The following is a 6,750-nucleotide window of genomic DNA, read 5'->3' on the forward strand; positions in this document are numbered from 1 at the left end:
GCAGGGACGTGCTAAGGTGAGGTAAATAGTGTGTGACGCCTGTTTAGGTTGCTTCTAGGTGAATTTGCATCCTAATCGGTGTTTAAGGTTTTGACTCGCTAAGATTTATCTCACCCCGTTGTGGTTAAATATTTTTAGGTCCTTAGTAGGGACGATCATCTTATTCGTTTCGGGGTATTGTGACATCCTGATATTTGATCCCGTCTTGAATATATGAAATGGTTACTTCGTCGACGTGCCTATGGTCATTATACTTGGAACTGATCACTCGCGAGTTAACTAATTTATTAGGAGAGTCCGTTAAGGGATATAAATGTGACAAACTAGAGAATTCGATCAGAAATTGATCACTCGACTGTTATAATCAATTAGTGATCGGAGATAGGTCGATTCGATGGAAACATGTAATTGAATTGCCGATGACTCCGCATGATTGCGAAATTCGTGTCGAACAGCACTAACCTGATTTTTTGTCGATTTTATACTTGGGACACGTAATTGAAATCTTGTGATTTTTACGACAATCGAGAGTCGCCTACGAGTCGGAGATGCACAAATGTGGATCGAAAATTATCGACCACGGGTTGAACGCACAAAAATCCCTAAAAGCTACCCGATAAGTTAGGTTGTACTAAAATCACGTTCAGTCAATTTTAACCACGAAATTGAATTTGGTTTTGGGAATCAGACGTTTGGGTGTGTCGTGATTCATTTTTAGGACATCGTCTCGTCTTTCGTAAAATTTTCTTTGAGTCCGGAATTTTGCGGAAAAATCAATTTCGGACAAAACGGAAAAGAAATGAAAATTCGGATGGCTGAAGTAATGTTCAACACTAAAATGGATTAATTGGGTGGAATTGAAGCTAATTTTTCATTGGATGGGCATTTGAAAAAGTTGGCATGAAGACTTTGGGACCAAAGCTAATAAATGGCTTGATATTTTCCTTTAGCCCTCATTGGCTCACCATTTGACTTCCAATTTTCCCTCCTCTCTCTCTCCTTCTCTCTCTCTCCCCCTCATGCGTGCAGCCCACACCAGCAGAGGCCAACTCCAATTTCTTCTCCATTTCCCTTCCTCCTCATCTCTTCCCCTTCCCTCTCACATTTTTCCCTCCCTTGATTATGTTCTTTTTCACTTTTGTTGCTGCCGCTAGCCCTCTTCTCCTTTTCCCACCATTTTATTGCAGCACCACTAGAACTCCATTTCACGCCCCCATCCACCGAGTAGCTCCCATCCACCTCCATGTCACCATTATTCCACCACACCTGCTAGCGCCATCTTCAACTTCCATCGACCAGCAACATCTTCATCTTCACGACCACAACATCACCAGCAGTTCATCCCACCTCCAGCTGGTCTGCCAACACCTGCAGCTCCACCAAACAGCCACCATCTCAGGCCACTAGCTTCACCATTAGACCACCAGCATGCCTCCGCCAGCTTCTCCACGCCTGTAGCCCATCCGCCAACCCCAGCACCTTCACGCCACCATCCATTCCACCACTGAACAGCTGTACCGTCCTCGCCGAGCTGCCACCAACTCAGCCATCGTTCAGCAGCTCCAAATAGCCAGCTCAATAGAACCGGATTTCCCCCTTGGCCGTGAGCCTCTTAGGCTATTTTTCCTCTACCAGTTGGCCTCCGTTGGAGATGTGATAGCTTTGAGTCTTAGTCACTGTCGCGCCGCCATCGCCGTGAGCCTGCTGCCGTCCTAATCTGGTGAGTTAACTCCCTAATCCTTGATTAGATTGTTAATTGTGCTTATGGGGTTATATTAGTGTTAATTAGCTTAGTTAAATTATTATTGAGTTAGATTAGCCTTAATATGGATTAGTGTTAATCTAGTTTTGTTAGATTAGCCTTAAGATGTATTAATATTGATCTAGTTAGTTGGATTAGTACTAATGAGGGTGATTTAGGTTGGTTTAGTAGATTTCTCTCAGATCTGGTTACTGGACCCTCGTTGTTTGCCATTTTTGTGAATTAAACTATGCTGCGATTTTGACGTTTCTTCCCCTTGAAAAATGTTTTAGACATCTTCAGATATGACATATATTTTACTCAAGATTTTATGGATTTAGAAGAACAAGATTTCAGCTTCATTTTATGCGAAACAGAATTTCGATTGGTGCTGGAATCAGTGACCTTTTGGTGTTCAAAGGATTTTTATCAACTCTTAGGGTTCGATTTTTGAAATAGTTTCTTCATAAAAGTTGTTCGTAACATTTTTTAGTCTAATAAGGCCAGATTTCAGAACAAATGGACAAGTTTTGGATCTTAAACTAAACTAATTTCGGAAAATAGAATTTCTGGACACTGTCACAGTTTTTGTAACGATTTGGGCAAATTACTGCTCTCAATCTAGAAATATTTTGGTCAAGAAAATTTTCGTTTAAGTGTCCTTTATAATATATTCAAATTTGAGAATTTATGAACTCATTTGGGTATGTTTCTAGAATTAGACTTGGAGACGCACGAGTGAGCTCGGTTTCTGCCGGTTAGGGATGGTTGTGGTTTTGTGGTTGTTCTTGGTGTTTTGCTTGCTGGAAATTGTATGTTTTATGATGTGATTGACTTGTGGGGCATGTTGAGCACTTATGTGTGACATGATGAGGTTGATTGCTCTATGTTGGTTGTCTATTATGATTGCAAAAGGTGGCCTTATGGGCATTAAAATAGAAAAAACAATTAAGTGTCAGGTTGGACACTAAAAATTATTTGCTCAATAAAATATGAGGTTTTAAACTAGGTGCTTGCAAATTTTGACAAATTAATTTTGAGTACGTGAGCACCTATGAATTTATTTCTAAATTCGTACAGGGTCACGTATTTTCTATTTTCTTTTCCCTCTATTCAAAAAGGGGTGGTTGGAAAAGAAAATAGAAAATAAATGAGGTGTTGGGTTTGGATGCTAGATTTTACGTTCTCAATAAAATGAGGAGGTTTTATATTAGATGCGTGCAAAGTTTGGCGAGTTAATTTCAAATACGTGACCCTGTATGAATTTATTTCGAAAAGCGTTGAACAAAAAAAAAGGGATTGCAAGGTTTATTGTTTTAAAATGAATGTTGGTGTTTTGGGCTAATTGACAGAAGATAAGAAATGGGTTTGATTTACGACGTGCGTGCATGGTCACTAAGTGAAACCCATCACCCAACAGGAGTTTGGGGACAATACTTGATTTTTATTGGATGCTTGGTAGGGGTTCAGAAGCCGAGTCGTGGTGGAGGCCAGATCGATGCTCCCTCATGGAATGCCATCTAGGCGGGGGTTCTAGATGTTGCCGTGCCCAACGGAGAAAGATGATGCCCGGTTACGCCGGATAATCGCCAACTGTTGAGTTGGTTGTGGCCAATGGGTCGTAATAATCAGAACACGCTTGAATGGTTGTGATAGTTGCACCTAATTATGGGAAAAAATTATGTCGCACGGTATAGGATGTATCATAACAGTTTGGTCTTAAAATTGGGACCCATGTGATTAAAATGATGTGTTTCAATTATTAAATTGTGCTTGCTGCATTGATGATGGTATATATGTTGAGCTAACGTGCAAGAACGCGCCGAGGCAAGGTAAGATCTGTATGGTGTGTGCTTAGGACCACATTTGAGGCGAATTTGCATCCTAATTGGGGCTTAGGGTTTGACTCGCTGAGATCTTATCTTACCTCGTCGTGGGCTAACCTTTTTCAGGGCCGTAGCGTGGAGATTTGCTGAGTGCGGATGTGGTGGGTGCGAGATGCGACACCTTTTGGCTGCCTTTGCCATTAGTGAAGTTTAAGGTGACCCTGATTTCTGAGGTTTTTGAGAGGGTTGGTTGGAAGTTGCTAGTGTAAGGATTTGTAAATCATTAAACTTCCTAGGGACAACAATGGGTAAATAAGTCATGTTTTTTTTTGTGTGGGAAAATCACGATTGTGTTTTACTATTCCCGTGTTTATTTAATTTGCTTCCGCATGTGCTTAATTGAAAGATAAAAAGAAAGGGGTCGGCAACACGTTCTGGGACGTCGCATTTTCAATCAACCGCCTAGGGATGTGCACATACCCAGGGTTCGGGGCGTGACAGGTACTGAAGGAGATAGACTACAAGCCCTCCTACTTCCCTATTCCCAGGACCAAGACCCGTGAGTTAATGGTGATCACTATTTGGGTCGATGAAGGTCTCCGTCATTGGGTACCTCATCGCTTCAAAGCGTGGTTCATCACTTATACTAACGGGGCTCGAGAGGGTCCTTTACAGGGTTTTGATGGACTTGTCGTCGAAACCGAGGATGGGGAGGTAGCTCATCCTATGGACATCGACATCCCAAATGGTGTCATGGAGGATCCGGAGCCCTAGGCAGAGGGGCCCGGAGTATAGGTTGTCTTGTAGTTTCTTTTTGGGTCAGACTTATGTTTATAGACCTGTAAGACTAACTTGGCATGTATATAAAGAGTGGGTTGTGAAAGAGGCGTTAGTATGTTTTGACTATCCTTGTGTTTGATGGTTGTCTGGGTGTTTGTTTAATTCTCTTCCACATGTGCTTAATTGAAAGATAAAAAGAAATGGTTGGCGATGCGTCATGAGAATGTTGCATTTGAATTGACTGCCGAGGAGTGCGCGTGCGCCTGGGGTTCGGGGTGTGACAGAGATATACTTCATATTGATTGCAATATATGCTCTGATAAAGGGCTGAGTCTTAAGATCCAGGAAATTGTTTCCAACTAACATGGATGTTTGAAGCAGCTTTAGGGTTGACTGGAGGAGAAGGAATTTTCAAAGCGAGCTGTGAAGCAGTTCTTGGTGTCGTCAAGAAAAATAAAGACATAATCCTGATGCTACTACAGGATTTTATCTGGGAGCCACTTGTAGAACGGTCTAGGGGAGACATTCACGATGATGCAGCAATTGGGGGTGAAGAGACAAAGGCATGAAGTTGGCTGTGAGCTTAAGCTTATTCACATCTTGAGTGCGAGAAATTCGTGCTCCCCTTAGGTACTTATCAATTTTGACTTAGTTTTTGTATCTGTTTTAGAATTGAAGTTTAGGCAATTGAAATTTAAGAAACTAGCCTTCAAACTTGCTTGATGCACTCGATTCTTAAAGTACATTAGACTGCTTCAATATATCTTCCAAAAGGAGTGTTATGTACCGAGAGATGTATGGTAAATTTGTAGAAGAAATCTGAAGTGCATTATGAACAAAAATCAACACACAATAAACTATCACCATCGGTCGTGTTTAATAAATGAAGACTATTATTAGCAACGTGTCTAGTCCTAACGGGTTAAAGAGTGTCATTTATGTTTTAGCATTGATAAGAAATTGTTTATCATTATAATAAAAAATAGATGACTGCGACTTATTGCGACATTTCTACCCACCTTTGTATTTCTCCTTTAATATTAGACTGTTGATAAAAATAATTTTAATGTTAGACTGCTTCTTATTTACTACTTCATGAGTCATTAGTTTATTAGTGTCATTGCTGAATCTGTCTTTCAGTTGGCACGACCGAATTGAGTGGTGTTTCCACCGTGTACGACGCAATACATGGTGCCCCTCATAGTACTATGTGGAGTTAGTGATCATTCGTTGGCAATAATATCTGTAAACAATTAGCTGCACCACGATGAACTCGTTAATTATGTATCAGATGTTTTTCTTATGTGCTCAACAAATATAAACTCGTTTTTGCTCTATTATGTTGAGTTGATCAAGAGCTTTCTATCCTTATTCTACATGAGACAGTCGTAAAGTCAATCGTTGCTGAAGCAACTTGTAGTGTGGAAAAAGTAGGTGCTTCTTTTGAAATTCAGGCTTGTGACTTTTCTCAAGTAAAAGTTTGGGTAGTTGAAAAAGCTCAAGAGGCAACTAACTGGATTGAGCAACATGGAAGGATCATCGATGCTCTTAGGGGCCATCTGATACCAGAAATAAGTGCCTGGAGAAATCTAAGTATTCTAGGAGAAGCTTTGTCCCTTTCATCAGCAGTCCTGGGGGTTGGGGTTCCACTTAATGCTATTCTAGGCCTGACATAAGTATAATGCACTGTTTTAGAAAGGGAACTCTTGTCATGCCTGAACCCCGGGCATGCGAACATCCCTTGATGGTCTACTAAAATGCGATGTTTCCAGGACACATCGTCGGCCCCTTTCTTTTTATGCACATACGGAAGTGAATTAAACAGATACCCTGACAACTATGAAACACATGGGTAGTAAAAACCAGCTAACACATTTTTCATAAAACACACTTTATATACATGTCAGGTTGGCCCTACAAGTTTATATACAGAAGTCTGACTCAAAAAGAGACTACTAGCCAACCTACACTATAGGCCCCTCAGCCTCAGGCTCTAGATCCTCCACATATGGGATGTCGATGTCTATAGGATGCCCTATTTCTCACTTCCCGGTCCTGACGGGAGGCCCATCAAAATCCTACAGAGGACCCTCCCAAACCCCGTTAGGATAGTTAATGTACCACGCTTTGAAACGATAGGGTACCTAGGCTATGCATGACAACGTTTCTGTTCCTTTGGATTTCTGTTCTTTTGTTCCTCGGAACAAAAAAAAGAACAAAAATCCGTTTGGTAAAGCCAAGTTGTTTTTCTGTTCTCTGAAATAGAAAGTTAGCCCGAGAATGGTAATGGAACAGAAACGAGAAACAAAAAAAGTTGCTTCTTGTTCTCGAGAACAAAAATAAGAAACAACTTATGTAACCCTAACTTCTCTTTTGCTCCCTTCTCAGGTTATGCCCCTTCTC

General features: G+C 41.0%; 1 long non-coding RNA gene across 1 annotated transcript; it reads left to right on the forward strand.

The window, feature by feature from the left end:
• The first annotated feature begins 1,130 nt into the window (after positions 1-1,130).
• Positions 1,131-4,961, forward strand: LOC120290883. Its single transcript, XR_005548609.1, has 3 exons — positions 1,131-1,720; positions 3,694-3,782; positions 4,729-4,961. It is a non-coding gene; the product is annotated as an uncharacterized LOC120290883 (long non-coding RNA).
• Positions 4,962-6,750: the final 1,789 nt, after the last annotated feature.

This window comes from Eucalyptus grandis, chromosome 1 (assembly GCF_016545825.1).
Source record: "Eucalyptus grandis isolate ANBG69807.140 chromosome 1, ASM1654582v1, whole genome shotgun sequence".
Taxonomy (NCBI): Eukaryota; Viridiplantae; Streptophyta; class Magnoliopsida; order Myrtales; family Myrtaceae; genus Eucalyptus; species Eucalyptus grandis.